The sequence below is a fragment of the Zea mays genome, chromosome 8 (assembly GCF_902167145.1).
Source record: "Zea mays cultivar B73 chromosome 8, Zm-B73-REFERENCE-NAM-5.0, whole genome shotgun sequence".
Lineage (NCBI taxonomy): Eukaryota > Viridiplantae > Streptophyta > Magnoliopsida > Poales > Poaceae > Zea > Zea mays.
The window spans coordinates 65,745,197-65,764,844 of NC_050103.1; positions in this window are offsets into that span (position 1 = coordinate 65,745,197).

The following is a 19,648-nucleotide window of genomic DNA, read 5'->3' on the forward strand; positions in this document are numbered from 1 at the left end:
CGTTAAGATGGTCTGCTTGCAAAACTTCCATGAAACAGCACCACCTCCAAGTGAAAACACATATCCACTTGTGGCATATATCTCATCAGCATCAGATATCCAGTTTGCATCACAATAACCCTCCAGAACTGTTGGGTACCCGGTATAATGGATGCCTAAACTCATAGTACCCTTTAGATAGCGCAAAACTCTCTCAAGAGCACGCCAGTGATCATCTCCCGGATTTGAAACAAATCGACTAAGTTTGCTCACAGCAAATGAGATGTCAGGCCTCGTAGCGCTAGCTAAATACATGAGTGAACCAATTATTTGGGAATATCTCAATTGATCCCTAGCTATCCTTCGATTTTTCTTTAATAGCTTACTAGGATCATAAGGCGTTGGAGCAGGTTCACATTCGCTAAAACCAAAGCGACTCAAAACCTTTTCCACATAATGGGATTGCACAAGTGTGATCCCACCAATGCCTTCTCTCAGTAGCTTAATGTTAAGAATAACATCAGCTTCTCCCAAATCTTTCATTTCAAAATTATTAGACAGAAAGTCTTTTGTCTCTTTAATCACATCAAGACTCGTCCCCAAGATTAGAATGTCATCAACATATAGGCATAAAATTACTCCCTCGCCCCCACCATACCGATAGTATACACACTTGTCTGCTTCGTTCACAACAAAACCGGCAGATGTCAAAGTTTTATCGAACTTTTCATGCCATTGCTTAGGTGCTTGTTTTAGGCCATATAAAGATTTCAATAATTTACACACCATGCCTTCTTGACCGTTTGCTACAAACCCAGCTGGCTGCTCCATGTAAATTTCCTCATCTAGCTCTCCATTTAGGAATGCTGTCTTAACATCCATTTGATGGACGAGTAGACCATGAGAGGCAGCCAAAGAAAGTAGCACACGAATTGTGGTCAATCGAGCCACAGGTGAATAAGTATCAAAGAAATCCTCACCTTCCTTCTGTGAATAGCCTTTAATTACAAGCCTCGCCTTGTACCTTTCAATAGTACCATCAGGCCTAAGTTTTTTCTTGAACACCCATTTACTTCCAATGGGCTTACACCCATAAGGACGCTCAACTACCTCCCAAGTTGCATTAGACATAATAGAATCCATCTCACTCCTTATTGCTTCCTTCCAAAAGTCAGCATCAGGAGAGGAATATGCCTCTTCAATGGTACTTGGTGTGTCATCCACAAGATATACAATGTAATCATCACCAAAGGACTTTGCAATCCTTGGTCTCTTACTCTTTCGAGTTGATACATTGTAATTTTCCACATGATTATGTATATGGGATTCCTCAGTGTGTTCTACCGGAATAAAATGCTCATGGGGTATCGTTGGTTCATCATTAGACGTATCATGTGTAGCTTTCATGGGAAATTCGTCCTCAAAAAACGTAGCATCTCTGGACTCCATAATTGTACCAACCAACATGTCCGGTACTCCAGAGTTTATAATTAAAAACCTATATCCAATGCTGTGGAAAGCATACCCAAGGAAAACACAATCAACAGTTTTCGGTCCTAATTTGCGCTTCTTGTTAATTGGCACATTCACTTTAGCCAAACAACCCCAGGTGCGCAAATAGGAGATATTTAATTTCTTCTTTTCCCATTCCTCGAATGGTGTGATTTCTTTGTTCTTTGTGGGAACTTTATTCAGGACATGACACGCCGTCAAGATCGCCTCACCCCACCATTCCTTAGATAGCCCTGTAGTCTCTAACATGGCGTTAACCAAATCAGTTAGAGTACGGTTCTTTCTTTCAGCAACCCCATTGGATTGTGGTGAGTATGGCGGTGTCCTCTCATGAATAATACCATGTTCCACACAAAAATCAGAAAAATCACCCGAAAAATATTCTCCACCACGATCAGACCTTAACCGTTTAATTTTCCTCTCGAGTTGATTTTCAACTTCAGCTTTGTAGGTCTTAAAATAATGCAAAGCTTCATCTTTTGATTTTAAGAGATACACATAACAAAATCTAGTAGAGTCATCGATAAAAGTAATAAAATATCGCTTGCCTCCTTTAGTCAATATTCCGTTCATCTCACATAAATCGGAATGTATTAAGTCTAGTGGTGCCAAATTCCTCGCCTCCACAGCCTTGTGAGGCTTGCGAGGTTGCTTAGATTGCACGCACACCTGGCACTTAGAACCTTTGACTAAATCAAATTTCGGGATTAAATTTAAATCTGCTAACCGCGAGACACAACCAAAATTGATATGACAAAGTCGTGAATGCCAAATATACGACTCATTCGAAACAACATTGTTCACAGACTTATTACACGCATCATGCAAAGATAAGCGGAACAAGCCTCCGCTGTCATAGCCTTTTCCAACAAACGTTCCATACTTAGACAGTATACATTTATTAGACTCAAAGACAATTTTGTAGCCATCTCGACACAATTGAGAGCCACTAACTAGATTCTTTTTGATGGAGGGGACATGCTGCACGTTCTTCAATAGCACCGTCTTTCCCGAAGTAAACTTCAGAATGACTGTACCAACACCAAGAACACGCGCATGTGATCCGTTCCCCATCAGCAAGGCTCCAGTCCCTTTGCACTGATAAGAAGAAAATAAAGAAATATCAGCACACACATGAATATTAGCACCGGTATCAGCCCACCACTCAGGGGATTGACACACTGAAAGAATAGTAGGTAAAAGATTACCATACCCCGATGTTCCTTCTGCAGTCTCGCTAACAACCATATTTACTGTTTTCTTCTCTTGAGCTGGTTTTTTCTCTTGCTTAAATTTGCGGTCTGGACAAGCGCTTGCCCAATGATCAGTACTCCCGCAAACAAAGCAACCAGCTCCTTTGTTCTTCTTTTTGAACGAGGCTGCCTGCTTGGGCTTCGTGGCATTCTGTTGCTTGTTCTTCTTTTTATTATTATGTGATGCATTGGAGTTCTTCTTTTGTACCATATTGGCACTAGATGTCTCAACTCCTTTTCCACGAGTGTCTTTTGCTCTCGCCCTCTCCTCAACATCAAGAGAACCAATAAGCTCAGCCACGCTAAACTCTTGTCTCTTATGTTTTAGAGTGGTAGCAAAGTCCGTCCAAGAAGGTGGCAGTTTAGCGATAATACCGCCGGCCACGAACTTGTCAGGAAAGACACATGGGAATTGTTCGAGTTCTTTAGCCAGTGCCTGTATTTCATGAGCCTGTTCAACTACAGGACGGTTTTCCACCATCTTATAGTCAAATAGCTGCTCCATGATGTACAGCTCGCTACCAGCATCAGAAACACCAAACTTCTCATCTAATGCATCCCATAACTCTTTTGCAGATGTGCATGTTAGATAAGAATCAACATACTTGTTGGCAAGAGCGCCAATCACGGCGCCTCGAAACAGGTTATCGGCAACGTCGAACATTCTCTCCTCTTCAGGAGTGAACTGTTCGGGTTTCCCCTGTGTGGCGTGATAGCAGTTCATTGCGGTCAACCACAGTATCATCTTACTACGCCATCTCTTGTAAAACGTCCCATCAAAAGGTTCACTTGGTTTTAACGCAGCAGCAAAACCACTAATAGAAAAATGCCTAATATCAGATTTTTGGATTGTTAGAAAGTTAGGCATTTTTAGTTTTAATTTAATCCAGAAAATCAGTGCGATATATGTGATGACATGTATGTGCATGTGTGTATAACTACTCGCATAAGCAGTAAACAGCAATGAAACATGCACAAATACGAAGAACAGAGTGTACCCAGCGGAGGGACCGATGCTCAAGGCACCAGTGGCTCCATTCACACGAGACATCTCGTGTGTTTGTTCGATGTAGCCGTACGAAGTCGGTGCAGGAAGATGTACGCTGTGCAGTCCCTCGAACGGTCGCCGGGAAGAAGAACAGCAGCACGCGTCAACTCGGGAAGACGACGAACAACAAGCTGTGAACGAAGCAGCTGGACAAACAGATCACGCGAGCAGTCGCGAAGACGCTCCCCAAAAATCTGATCGCCCGCACACCCGTGCAAGTGTATCTCTGCGGTCGGTGATTTCGGAGGCCTGCTCTCCCACTCTCTCTGTGCTCGCAGAAGATGGGACGGGAATGTGTTATTTGCAATTCGCGTAACTGGAAGAGCCCTCCCTCTCCATTCTTATAGGCGGTCAGAAGAAGGGAGAAGAACAACGGACAGAAACGGTCGCGCATTAGAACTGGAAACTGACGACAGTAACTGACGTCCGTTACTAGCCATAAGACAGGAAACGGACGGTTATCATGACGGTCATCACTCCAGGCAACCGTTTGAAAGGAATATTCGGACCAAAGTCCGATCTACCACGAGCCACGAGCCACGAGCCACGAGCCACGGCCATGGCCACGGCCACGGCCCGGCCCGGCCGGCGGCGGCGCGCGCGCGCGCGTGTGGCAGTCCTTCATCCTTTTCTCAACTTCTCAATAGATGCACCAATGGTCCACCTATTTAAGTTGATTGATTTGTCCTTTGAACTTCCAATATGGTACTAAATAATTAGTACACCATAGCATTAAAGTGGGCCATTAGCATTGACTATTATTGAATATTAATTTGGGCCAAGCCCACATTAATCCAACACCTCTGCCCATCTCCACGGCTGACCGCACGGCTCCTCCCTGATGCACACGTCTCTGCCCCAGCTCGCTCGGACCTCGCCGCGGCCTACCCTTTGCGCCGTGCCCCTGGTCCCGGCCTCAGTCCGCCCACTCCCCATGGCGTGCCCGCCTTGCTTCTCCAGCGTCGCGTCCCTCCCCATCTCCGCTGCTCCCTCTTCCGTGGTCCCTGGCTCGTCTTTGGTGCTCGCCTGGCTGCGCCCCTTAGCTCTCGACCATGGTGGTCGCCCATGGCCGTGTTCTGTTTTTCTCCCCGCAGCGCTCGACGCCTTAGAACCTGCATAGCTCTGTTCGTCTCGTCATTACCTTGCTACTGCCTCCGGTGTGGAGCGATTTGCGTGTGTCGATGAAGCAAGCGAAGTCCCACAACGTCCTCTAGGTGTTCGACAAAAAAAAGAGAGACATGAGCCAAGTATTGTCGAGCTCGTCGTTTTCCTGTGTTGTGCTCGCGCGGTTTCCTGCTCGCCAGCGTGCCCTTTCGGCTCGCTCGGCTTTAATTCCCAATCGCGTCATCGATCTCGTTGTTTGCCGTCGAGTCGTCAAACACGTCATCCCCGGCTCGATCCCCACCTCACCAGCTTACCCCAGACTTCAATCGAAGGTCGTCGTCGTTCGTGCATCCCCAAGAAAACCCAAGAATCGGGTGAAGACGAAGTTAGCAGCGCGATTTTTCCCCAAGTGCTTAACCAGTTGCCTGGATCGGAAAATCGCTACCGATCTCGCGGATTAGTGTCAGCTGTGGAAACGGTAAGCTGATAAATTATTCAGAATAGTTCGATCGATGAATAAATTAATGTGCTAGTGCGATGCTCATTAAGGTGCTCGATAAATTGCGTAAGTCACGAAACACTCGTCGACTTCGCAGTTCTTGCGATTATCGAGCCAGGTTCAGTTATAGCGAGTTATTTCGCTATTCCGGTCAATTAGCTGAATTAATGTACCGAGTAGAATATTAGTAGGCCTGTGTGGTAAAGGAATATTTTAATCACTTGTAAATATGTAGTATAATTTATAGAGCAAGAGATAAGGTTAGCATTTAATTAACTAGCTGGTGAGTTGTGTAGGCTAATTATATTTCATGTGTATAGTTTGTTGTTTGTGATGTTTGCGTTAGGTTCGAGAAGCGTAATTATTGCGCTTAGTCATATGTCGATAGCTAGTGTTTTCGTATAAAATAGTACGACGCTTCGTCACTAAGTGTTTACTTCTTGTCGGCATAACACTATTTAGGTTTGTAATATTTCCGTCGATATGCATTCATGTGCATAATGCATCCCATTCAGGTACGTTAATTAATCGCGTGATGCCGAAGATAAGCCAAGTCGACCCTAAGCACGGGCTAATCCGCAAGATAAAGCTGATGGACCAACTTGAAGATGGTTAAATCAATCAAGTGCTCGGTCGAGGGATACTCGTCAAGCGGACATCGTCTAACAAACACTAACCTAGTGTTACTCAGGCAAGCCCCGGTGCATGCAACCCCTTCCTTGTGTTTTTAAATAATTTTTGCACACTTTAAGTCTAGTGAAATGTGCATTAGGTTTATAGGAGTTGCTTGAAACCCTTTGATGCATTGACTTCCTTGATATCCATACCTTTATAGATACTTCTGATGAAGTATCAAAAATATGATTTACAAAAATGCTTAGCCCTGCTTCGATCTTGTGGATAGAGGTTGTCTTTTGCAATACTGCCTAGCTCAGGGGTTATCCTGAGGAAGGATGGCTTCTACCTGCAAGAATATATTTTCATTGGGAGCATGGTGGGATCTTACTGCAAAGTTCCCTGTGATGCTCTTTTCATCCTAAGGAACACAAACAATCCTAAGGATGAAAGTACTTAAATCGGGACTTGGGCTAGGAACAGGTGATGTTCTACCCAGGTTGATTAAGGATTGGATGCGTATGTAGGCTTGATGATCGAGGACCCTTTAACTGGTCACATGCCTCGTCATGGGTAAGCCTTGTCTCGGGCAGACTAAGGCCACAATAAGATAACATGGAATGGGCGTGGAGCGGTGGCGAGAGTAGCGTGTACCCTCCGTGGCAAGAGGCTGGACGGTGGTGTATCTGTGCTCTCGGTTCGCGTGAACCTGATCTGGTCTTAAGAACCCCGGTGGCGGGTTGACATATGCAAGGGTTAAGTGCTACATATGTCGTGTGATTGGAGATCCTCAGCTGAGTATAATCGACTCGGATCGCCGTACCTTCGCGGTTATGAAGACTTGGTCACTGCCCTACAACCTAAGTCAGGATGTGAACCTCATGAATAAAAATGATGTTGTATTGATGAGATGGTGAAATTAGACCAGATGCAAACAGAGTCTATTAATATTTAATCTGGCGTTAAAATATTGAAAGTAAGGACTCACTTTAGTAAGCTATTTCTACAAAAGTATCTAAGTTGATTCTTGCTAAAGCCTCTCCTTGATTCCCAAATCCAGCATATCCTTGAGAGTCTTTTCTTTAGTCGGGTAAGTCTTGCTGAGTAATTCCATACTCAGGGTTTTATTCCCTGTTGTTTTTCAGGTTATAGTTTTGTGCTGCTGTTGATGGTGTTAAGTGCCGGTGGGCTCGGCCTTCTTATATAAGTATACCCCGTCTTTATCTTCTTATTGAGGATGGTCACTTGAGCTAGCATATATTTCAAACTTATACTTTTGTAATCACTCCGATAAAATACTGTAAAATTTTTGTAACTTGTAAAATTTGGTAATAAGATTTCTGCTGCAAACTGTTGGTGTGTGTGATTTGTGTTACTTAATCTTGCCATCTTGGTTGTAAGTGGTTTATCCGGGGTCCTTGGGACACTCGGACAAATCCTGTTAAGTTATCTGGTGCACATGCATAGCCGTCTAAGGTCTTTGAGACAAGGACAGGTGCATGTGGGCCCAATAACTTGGGAGGTTCTGCCACAGCTGGTATCGGAGCAGGATTAAGTATATACGGTCACATACGTATTTTCAAAACAAAAGTTTTGGTTTTAGAAAACCTAATTCCAACTAAACACATTGTTTGGCTTTGAAAAACAGTTTTGAAAAACTATAATGCTAGCGACATCCTCTGTTAAGCCCTAAAGTAAGGATTATCAGGTGGATTAGTTCAAAACAATAACCCACAACCGGGTGGATATTGCATACATGTGTAATGTTATTTTTAAGGCCATTCAGTTTTGAATGAATCGACGTTCAAGGTAAGGTGAGATGAGAGAGCATGACCGAACAAACGTCGGTCTAGGAAAGAGTATAAAAAGCGCTTGATTATATACATGTTCCACATATGTATATATGAAGGTTGTGATGTGGAGTAATTACTTTTCTGGGATTCAGTACCCCATGGATGTGTATGGGTGTACAGACATGGGAATACTGAGAAGTGTAATGTACTTGCAACGACGCACCTACGCTCAGGTAAGAAGGTGAGTTACCATAATGAGTTGCCCTATGGTTAAAGTGTGGCAACAGCGCCTATGCGTGGCTCGGCGCTTAATGATGAGCTGGCCTTCATATAGCAATATATGGAGTATAAACTGTGATAAACTGTCATGTGTGACTTGCATCATTGGAAAATGGGCTGTAATGGAATTTTCTGCAGGTACACTAACCTCGAAAACGTATGTGTAGCTAACGACTAGCAAAATATCGTGAGAGTCATTAGTATGCCACCGAGATAGAACGTTATTGCCACATTATGTTGGCAAAATCAGTGAGGACGCATAAGACGAGCATGCATCCTGATTGTTGCATTATGTTTGTCACCTATACACCCAAGATGCTTCTCTCACCCTTATTCCAGTAGCCGTTGATTGTAAATAATGTGGTGTAATGTTGAATTATGAACTTCGATTAAATAGTTGTCCTCCATTCTTTAGGTAATCTATTTAGGTGTTATATGTCTTTGCTCTTATGCTTGATGTGCTGATAGAAGGTTGGTAGTTTGTTTGCTTAAACCGAAAAATAGGCCATGTTCTTAATTAGTGAACCATGACCCAAATTTGAATTTTCCGTTATCCCTCCACGACCAAACCCATGCAACTACATGCTTAGATAATTTCTTTGTTGGACATAAAGTGTACCCGGGCTTAAAACGAGAATCTTGAGTTATATCTCCTTCCAAAACCATGTCCTTGTTCAGCTGGTGCAAGCTGATATCCTTATTCTGTTTTGCCTCTTCTTAAGGATCGCCCTGTTGCTTTATCAACCTAACTCAGGAAAAACATATATGATCATTTCCTTGAACTTGATGCCTTTGGTTTCCTCATATCTATCAAAGGCATACCAACTTAATCTTGTGATTGTTTTCCCTCCGTATCTAATCATATACTAATCCTTGTCCTCGTGATCTCTATGATGGGCGTAGAAATATTCTTGGGCTGAAGTAACAGTCTCCCGTCGTACTCCTTTCATCAAGTTTAGGTTATGGCCATGTCTTGTTCATTCATCGGGCCATAATCTATTTGGCTCTCTACTTGTAACCGTTTTGACAGGTAGAGTCTCTTTGCATATTGTCACCCTTGCTCAATCTATTGGTGGGGCATGAGATTTCTTATTGGTTGCATCTGGTAATGGTGTTATGACCAAAGGCGATGGTGCCACGACGAAACCAAGGGCCTCCGGTGGGTGATCAACACATGGTTGCGCTACTTGGCACGCGTGGTATCACCGTTAGCAGTCATAATCCATTATGAGATTATATCAATATGTTATCTCTGCACAAATTGTTCCTCCATGTGAGATTCATTATTGGTGTTGTTTGGTAATGGTGTCACGATTAATGACTTATGGTGCCGCAGCGAAACTGAGAGCCTCCTGTGAATGCGCACACAGGACTGTACTACTCGTCGGATGCTGGTATCAAGGTCTCTAGTCATGATCCATTATGGAACTACACTGATGTGTTAACTCCTGTAGATCTTTTCCTTGAAACAATTTCTATGTTGTTTGTCAAATGATCGAGCAACATCTATCATCTCTGTCGGATCAATAGGGCATACCACTTTCATGTGTGGTCTTATTTCTTTTGATCTTGGTAGTGACTAATCATACAAGTTCCCTTTACGTCCTTTGTGTAAAGGTGAAGCCTTGGAGCTCTTTAGTGTTGGAAAACAGCTGATTAGCTCTCAAAATGGAGATTAGTTTTTCCCTGCTGCTGAGATGCAGGAGTTTGTTCATTCGCTCTTTTATTTAATCCATGTATTCCTGAACCTAGTCCATTCATCTCGCACGAAGAAACGGGTGAACAACCTGACCAAATGGACTTCTATTCAAATACATGATCTCTTGTTAACCAGAGTGAACTCTCGACCATTGGACTGCCGATGGTACTGAGAGGACTTGCTCGATGTCAAAAGTAGTTCAACAAGTTGGTTTTACTAACTTGTAACTGCTTTGTGAACAAAGATTGAGTTTAGAGATCGTTTTATCGAATTGTCTAAACTCACTTTGGTTCAACCCATCGTAAGGAAGTGTTTATAAGAATTGAGATTAAGTCGGCTAGTAACCACCTAGTCATTACTCTAGTTGCGCCTCGATCACCTCCCATGTGACCATCTAACATGTGTGATTAGGCGGAGTCGCACTAGTGCATGATGAGGTTGGTTCATTGTGAAGACAACGTTTGTTGATAACCCTCACTGATGTTTCTTCGAGTCCCTCTTATCATCTTTGGACTTAGATTTTCTGTTTAGCCACGGGTCAACTGTGGTGTTATTCGACATTCACACCCGTCTTGTGTGCTATGAACTTACCATAACCACTTGTTGGTAAACCTCCGTCTGTGTGTTTTACCCAAGATGATGCATCTGATTCTGTTTGGGTAAAATCGCGTATTAGTCGCTCGCTCAACAGACTCAGATAGTACAGTGTCATCAGAAAAAGCAAACTGCACACATGGAACCTTATGTGTTCTTCTGGTAGACATCGTCTCTACTGATGGACATCTCTAATTTAGCTTGTGACAATACATGCTATATCCACTAGAGAAACAACATCCTGAGACACTCGCCTTTAATTGGAAATGTCTCACGACTATCGCTGATATGGACATAGGTTACATGCGTCTCTACTCTTAGAAGTCTTTCGCTCCGAATCTCGGGACGAGATTCTTTTAAGGGGGGAGGGCTGTAACACCCCAGGTGTTTATATTCCGCTCGACAACGAGTATAGATTTAAGCACGTAATATCAGTGGATAAAACAGATACTAAATTTTAATCCTCTTCGCCTATCGCGATTTTTATATCGCATCTGTTCCATCTGTCGCGAGTGCGACATCGTTTTTATTTTTATCTATCCAGGCTCTTCCGAAATTTTCGTGATGGTCGGAACATTGTCGTTCCGAAAATCCATGTGTCCGGTGATTATTTAAACTCATAGCTCGCGCGAATACGAAATTTGGAAGCTTGACCCACTCGGACGATTTTATCCTAGGCCAATTAATTTTGAACTCGACAACTACAATGCTCGGGGTAAAATAATTCGAATCGTGCGAAATCTTGCACGAGGCTACGATCCAATTTATCCGTCTGCACCCTGTTTTGGGTGACGAAATCGCGTATACATGGTGGATCGGGTTTCAGCTAATTTCGGTTGAATCACGCCGAACAAATTAGTCAGAACTCGTCGACTACGGTTGTCGATGCAAATATTTCGGTTCCCATTCGTCAACCGTGGAATCGCGTATGAGGATCCAAAATGTGAGCCTCGACTCGCTGGTAAATTATCTATGGCCGTGAAATCAGATGTTCAGACCGCAGGTAAATTTATCAGATTTTTGAATCAAATCAACTGTCACAATTACTGTCGACCCATTTTACATTGCTAAAAATCGTGATTGTAAAAATATCTGTGATTCTTTGTTAAAGGAAAAAAAATAAGAAAATGAATCTTAAAAAAAAGAAAGAGAAAAATCATCACGTTCCTATCGCATGGCAGATGAAGATTTTTTTCTATCCCTGATTTTTCTCACGGCTACCGCTTTCCCTCTGATATTTCAATCGTTGGCCATATCTCTTCCCTCTCCTTGATTTTTCGAGCTGCCTTCTCTCTCTGATTTTTCTACAGTCGTCGGTATTATCTCTACGCGCGCAAGTGAAAAATCTCACCGCCGTTGCCTCGCTCCCATCCGCTTGGCCACCCTGGATAAAAATCCCACCGCGGTGTTCATCTTCTGCTCTCAGCCGAGCGCCCCTGCCCTGCTCGTCTATCTACGCATCGCCCTGGTGTTCTTCTCTAGCCGTCGGAGTAGTAGCCATGGCTTCCAAGCGCTCGTTCTCAGTCTCTGGCGGTAGCTTCTCCCTGCTCCGGTGACTGGTGCTCGGCTCCTCCCCAGCATCTCCTCGACCCTGCCTAGAATCCGCCGCACCCTGCTCTCGGTTTGTGCTCGCTGGTGCTCCAGCCATGGCGCGCCGGCTCCCTGCCGCGCCCGCTGCTGGTTCCCCCTGCTCGCCCGGCTCGCCGTGGAGCCTCACCGTCGCAGCTCCAGCTCGGATTTCCCTTCCCAGCTGAAATTCCTCCCTCTGCTCGAGTCCCTCTGCCCATCTCCACGGCTGACCGCACGGCTCCTCCCTGATGCGCACGTCTCTGCCCTAGCTCGCTCGGACCTCGCCGCGGCCTACCCTCTGCGCCGTGCCCCTGGTCCCGGCCTCAGTCCGCCCACTCCCCATGGCGTGCCCGCCTTGCTTCTCCAGCGTCGCGTCCCTCCCCATCTCCGCTGCTCCCTCTTCCGTGGTCCCTGGCTCGTCTTTGGTGCTCGCCTGGCTGCGCCCCTTAGCTCTCGACCATGGTGGTCGCCCATGGCCGTGTTCTGTTTTTCTCCCCGCAGCGCTCGACGCCTTAGAACCTGCATAGCTCTGTTCGTCTCGTCATTACCTTGCTACTGCCTCCGGTGTGGAGCGATTTGCGTGTGTCGATGAAGCAAGCGAAGTCCCACAACGTCCGCTAGGTGTTCGACAAAAAAAAGAGAGACATGAGCCAAGTGTTGTCGAGCTCGTCGTTTTCCTTGTCTTGTGCTCGCGCGGTTTCCTGCTCGCCAGCGTGTCCTCTCGGCTCGCTCGGCTTTAATTCCCAATCGCGTCATCGATCTCGTTGTTTGCCGTCGAGTCGTCAAACACGTCATCCCCGGCTCGATCCTCACCTCACCAGCTTACCCCAGACTTCAATCGAAGGTCGTCGTCGTTCGTGCATCCCCAAGAAAACCCAAGAATCGGGTGAAGACGAAGTTAGCAGCGCGATTTTTCCCCAAGTGCTCAACCAATTGCCTGGATCGGAAAATCGCTACCAATCTCGCGGATTCGTGTCAGCTGTGGAAACGGTAAGCTGATAAATTATTCAGAATAGTTCGATCGATGAATAAATTAATGTGCTAGTGCGATGCTCATTAAGGTGCTCGATAAATTGCGTAAGTCACGAAACACTCGTCGACTTCGCAGTTCTTGCGATTATCGAGCCAGGTTCAGTTATAGCGAGTTATTTCACTATTCCGGTCAATTAGCTGAATTAATGTACCGAGTAGAATATTAGTAGGCCTGTATGGTAAAGAAATATTTTAATCACTTGTAAAGATGTAGTATAATTTATAGAGCAAGAGATAAGGTTAGCATTTAATTAACTAGCTGGTGAGTTGTGTAGGCTAATTATATTTCATGTGTATAGTTTGTTGTTTGTGATGTTTGAGTTAGGTTCGAGAAGCGTAATTATTGCGCTTAGTCATATGTCGATAGCTAGTGTTTTCGTATAAAATAGTACGACGCTTCGTCACTAAGTGTTTACTTCTTGTCGGCGTAACACTATTTAGGTTTGTAATATTTCCGTCGATATGCATTCATGTGCATAATGCATCCCATTCAGGTACGTTAATTAATCGCGTGATGCCGAAGATAAGCCAAGTCGACCCCAAGCACGGGCTAATTCGCAAGATGAAGCTGATGGACCAACTTGAAGATGGTTAAATCAATCAAGTGCTCGGTCGAGGGATACTCGTCAAGCGGACATCGCCTAACAAACACTAACCTAGTGTTACTCAGGCAAGCCCCGGTGCATACAACCCCTTCCTTGTGTTTTTAAATAATTTTTGCACACTTTAAGTCTAGTGAAATGTGCATTAGGTTTATAGGAGTTGCTTGAAACCCTTTGATGCATTGCCTTCCTTGATATCCATACCTTTATAGATACTTCTGATGAAGTATCAAAAATATGATTTATAAAAATGCTTAGCCCTGCTTCGATCTTGTGGATAGAGGTTGTCTTTTGCAATACTGCCTAGCTCAGGGGTTATCCTGAGGAAGGATGACTTCTACCTGCAAGAATATATTTTCATTGGGAGCATGGTGGGATCTTACTGCAAAGTTCCCTGTGATGCTCTTTTCATCCTAAGGAACACAAACAATCCTAAGGATGAAAGTACTTAAATCGGGACTTGGGCTAGGAATAGGTGATGTTCTACCCAGGTTGATTAAGGATTGGATGCGTATGTAGGCTTGATGATCGAGGACCCTTTAACTGGTCACATGCCTCGTCATGGGTAAGCCTTGTCACGGGCAGACTAAGGCCAGAATAAGATAACACGGAATGGGCGTGGAGCAGTGGCGAGAGTAGCGTGTACCCTCCGTGGCAAGAGGCTGAACGGTGGTGTATCTGTGCTCTCGGTTCGCGTGAACCTGATCTGGTCTTAAGAACCCCGGTGGCGGGTTGACATATGCAAGGGTTAAGTGCTACATATGTCGTGTGATTGGAGATCCTCAGCTGAGTATAATCGATTCGGATCGCCGTACCTTCGCGGTTATGAAGACTTGGTCACTGCCCTACAACCTAAGTCAGGATGTGAACCTCATGAATAAAAATGATGTTGTATTGATGAGATGGTGAAATTAGACCAGATGCAAACAGAGTCTATTAACATTTAATCTGGCGTTAAAATATTGAAAGTAAGGACTCACTTTAGTAAGCTATTTCTGCAAAAGTATCTAAGTTGATTTTTGCTAAAGCCTCTCCTTGATTCCCAAATCCAGCATATCCTTGAGATTCTTTTCTTTAGTCGGGTAAGTCTTGCTGAGTAATTCCATACTCAGGGTTTTATTCCCTGTTGTTTTTCAGGTTATAGTTTTGTGCTGCTGTTGATGGTGTTAAGTACCGGTGGGCTCGGCCTTCTTATATAAGTATACCCCGTCTTTATCTTCTTATTGAGGATGGTCACTTGAGCTAGCATATATTTCAAACTTATACTTTTGTAATCACTCCGATAAAATACTGTAAAATTTTTGTAACTTGTAAAATTTGGCAATAAGATTTCCGCTGCAAACTGTTGGTGTGTGTGATTTGTGTTACTTAATCTTGCCATCTTGGTTGTAAGTGGTTTATCCGAGGTCCTTGGGACACTCGGACAGATCCTGTTAAGTTATCTGGTGCACATGCATAGCCGTCTAAGGTCTTTGAGACAAGGACAGGTGCATGTGGGCCCAATAACTTGGGAGGTTCTGCCACATTTAGGATCTCCTTCATTTGACATTTTGAGAATGTTCCAAATATCATGAGCATCCTCTCTGCCTTGGACTTTTCGATATTCTTCCGGACATAAGCTTCCTTTGATGATGCTAACTGCTTGTGCATTGCGATGCACTTCTTGCATCATTTCCGGTGTCATCTCTTCTCCTTGGGCGTGCTTGTTCATACCTATGTTAACAATCTCCCAAAGACTCGGATGCACACCGAATAGATGCGACTTCATCTTGTCGGCCCAGTCATCATAGTTCAACTCACTAAGAGTTGGTAACTTTCCAAGTGGCGCCGAAGAGAAGTTGGGAATAAAATTACGAGAGTAATCAAATTGAACTTTATTGAATTTGTTACCTCTACTTTTGGTGGATTACCCTTCGGGGGTGAGGCTTACCTTATTCATCACCTTTGACACCAAAAGCTCTACCAAGTCATCGTTGTATTCAATTCTTCCCTTTCCTTTGTCTTCCTTGGCCTTTCTTCTTGATTCTTCTTCTTCAGACTTTTTCTTTGCATCTTCCTCTTTCATCTTGAGGAACATTTTCTCGGCAATCTTCATGGCAAGGTCAGGGACCTTGGGGTCCATTTCCTCGCCATTAGATGTGGTTGGGATTTCCTCGAGAAGTGGATCCACATGGTCCCTTTGTGTAGACATGATCATTTTCTCACGCGGTTAAGCGTAAAATGAGGCACGAAGCTCTAATACCAATTGAAAGTAGCCTAGAGGGGGTGAATAGGCTAAACCTGAAAATTATCACGACAAACTTCGAAGTACTTTTAAATCTTCAGTTCAACTGGTGCAGGCCAGTTCAACTGCTACACGGGCAAGTTGAACTACTCTAAACCAGTCCAACTGTAAGAGTAAATCTAGACTATGAACTAGGCAAAAAATATATAGTGAATCTCTAATAGAGGAAAAATGCAACCCATAAGCAAAGTGTGGATGGTGAAGATACAAGAGTTATTTCACCACAAAATCCACACGGCGAGTAAACCTATATGTCTACCTTGCCAAACAAAATCACAATCATAGAGCGAGCAAGAACACAAGACACAAGATTTATCCCGAGGTTCAGCCACACCACAAAGGTGTCCTCCCCGTTGAGGAGCCCACAAAGGGCCGGGTATTTTTCAACCCTAATCCTCCACAACCCGACCACCAAGGTCAAGGGATTCCTTATCTCAAACAATGCTCACAAGAGCGGGGATTACAAACTTCTTGGGGTCATCCACAAATTTGGAGACTCCCAAGCAACCTCAAACCGTCTTGAAACCTAGGTTTCAAGAACACCAAAATCGCACAAGAGGTGTTTGCAACAAGCTCAAGAGATTAGAATGAGATGGGAGAGGAAAACCAAATTCGTGAGCACAAGCACAAACCTCACACCAAAGGGCTCCTTCAACCGAATTGAAACTAGAGCAAGTTTGGTTGAGAGAGAGGGAGAGAAGTGTGCCTTTGTTTCAAGTTAGGTGAGCAATGAATGTGGGTGTGACCAGCAACATTAAAGATAGGGGTGTGGGGTCCTATTTATAGTCACGGCTCAAAACTAGTCGTTTGACCAGATTTTCTGACCCCAAACCTGTTGAACCACCCTAGGGGGTGATTGAACCGCCCCTGGTAGACCTGGCAGCCTGTCTACCATTCTGACTGGTAGACTGCTGCACAATCTGGTCATGTTGACCAAAACTGCTTGAACCGCCCCTGACAGCTCTATCGTCATGTCTGCCAGTCTGACTGATAGACTGCTGGATAGTTTGGTCAGAGGGGTCAGGGACTAGTTGAACCGCCCCTGGGGACCAGTTCAACTGATCTTGACCAGAGAGTTCAGGAGAGAAAACCCCAGTTCAACAGGCCCGGAGGCAGGTTCAACTGGTGTATGGTCAAAGAGGTTCACAGTTGAAGTTGAAGTTCAACTGAAGTTGAGAAAGCTCAACTGTAGCTGAAAAAGCTCAACTGCAGTTGAAGAAGTTCAACTCAGCTGAAAAAGCTCAACTACAGCTAAAGAAGCTCAACTCAGCTGAAGTTTAACTCAACCGAAAAAGCTCAACTGCAGCTGAAGAAATTCAACTGCTTTTCAACAAGAACACTCTTAGTCTCAAACCTAACAACGGTCAGACATAGAACATTCAAGAGATTTTGGTTTTCAAATATAGCTTTGAATTTGGAGGCTTGAGCTATAGCAAACACCATTACCTGTGCGAAAACTACTAAGGACGAATTAGATCATGCGAGTCGAGATATACATAAAATTTTATACGCCCGTCGCATGGAGTCTTTTCAGGGGTACCGCTTATGTGTTTTCTTTGTCCTTAAAACTTCCTATTTGATTTCTCAACAGTGGTTGTGAGTCCTTTAGTTCCTGTACATTTTGAGCATATACTAGGAGCAAACTTGTTAGTACACTTATTTGTTTTGTCATTAAATCACTAAAACCCTCAGTTAGGGTTGATTGCACTTACACCCATTTTTGTCGAAAATAGCCATGAATGACCATTTTCAATAATACCAAAGGCTAACACCTACGGATTTTTGAAAAAAATTGTCTCCTCTAGAAATACAAAATGTGACCCATGACAACAAAACATATGTGGGGTGAGGTGTACGAGCCTCTGGTCGATGATCAATGGCCACACAACCCCCATTTTTGTCGAAAATAGCCACAAAGGACTATTTTCAATAATATCGAAGGCTAACATCTATGGATATTTGACCAAGAAATGGTCTCCACCACATATCAAAGAATGTGACCTATGGCATGGAAACATATGTGGTATGAGGTGCACGAGCCTTTGGTCTATGATCAATGGCCACACAACCCCCATTTTGACGAAAATAGCCATGATGGACCATTTTCAATAATACCGAACGATAACAACTACTAATTTTTACCAAGAATCGCTCTCCACCAGAAATCCAATAATATGACCTATGGCAACGAAACATATGTGGGGTGAGGTGTACGAGCCTCTAATCGATGATCAATGACTACACAACCCCCATTTTTGACGAAAATAGCAATGAATGACCATTTTCAATAATATTGAAGGCTAACACCTACAAATTTTTGACCAAGAAATGGTCTCCACCATAAAACCAAGAATTTGACCTATGGCAAGCAAACATATGGGGTTATGGTGTATGAGCCGCTGGTCAATGATCAATGGCCACAGAACCCCCATTGTTTGTCGAAAATAGCCATGAACGACCATTTTCAATAATACCGAAGGCTAGCACCTATGGATTTTTACCAAGAAAAGGTCTCCACTAGAATCTAAGGATTTGACCTATGGCAAGGAAACATATGTGGGGTGAGGCGTACTAGCCTCTGGTCGATGATCAGTGGCCATACACCCCTCCCATTTTTGACGAAAGTAGCCATGAACGACCATTTTCAATAATACTGAAGGCTAACACCTATGGATTTTTGACCAAGAAAGGGTCTCCACCAGAAATCCAAGAATGTGACATATGGCAAGGAAATGTATGTGGGGTGAGGTGTACGAGCATCTGGTCGATGATCAATGGCCACACAACCCCATTTTTTCTCAAAAATAGCCATGAACGACCATTTTCAATAATACAATAGGCTAAGACCTACGGATTTTTTACGAAGAATGGTCTCCACTAGAAATCCAAGAATGTGATGCATGGCAAGGAAACATATGTGGGCTGAGGTTTACGAGCCTCTGGTCAATGATCGATGGCCACACAACCCCATTTTTGTCGAAAATAGCCACAAAGGACCATTTTCAATAATACCAAGGGCTAACACCTACGGATTTTGTATCAATAAATAGTTTCCACGAGATATCTAATAATATGACCAATGACAAGGAAACATATGTGGGGTGAGGTGTGTATGAGTATTTACAATTCTGATAGATATATACAACACGAGCGTAGAGGCCCGATATAGGACGAGAAAAGTGGTTCGATAGGAACACAATGGTTTTTCACACCAACATAGTGAAAACTTTCTCAGAATAACCTAGACTCACAATTTCATGTTGCTAGGAGTTACACGTCCTTTTATCTTAGAGTTTGCTTCATGTCGTTCAGTGACAAAGAGAGCAATGTGCCAACATCTGGTTGAGCAATGTATAACTGAGATTTCTAGTCTTAAATCATTTGGTAAGGTATTTTTTTCTTACTAATAGAATCCCAATTTGTGATGTCTTCTATGCCAAAAAGGCTTTCATGCATTGTGTTACATTTCTTCAGGTTACTTTGAGTAAAAACTTTATGCATGAGGAGAGAACAGAGAATTATCTTATCTGTGTTCCATAGGTATCTGAATTTAATTCCCGTATTTCCAAGCACTATAGAGCTTGATGCAGATGTTATGGCCACTTGGCCATATATATATGACGTCACACAAAACAATCAAATAAAATATAGGGCCAAACAAAATTGTTTGCAAACGTTACACAATAATGTGACTTCAAATGTTTGAACAACCCACCGCAATCCACGTGAATACAAGCTCTAGCATATCTAACGTCAACGCGTGTGCGGGCATCAGGGCTACGACAA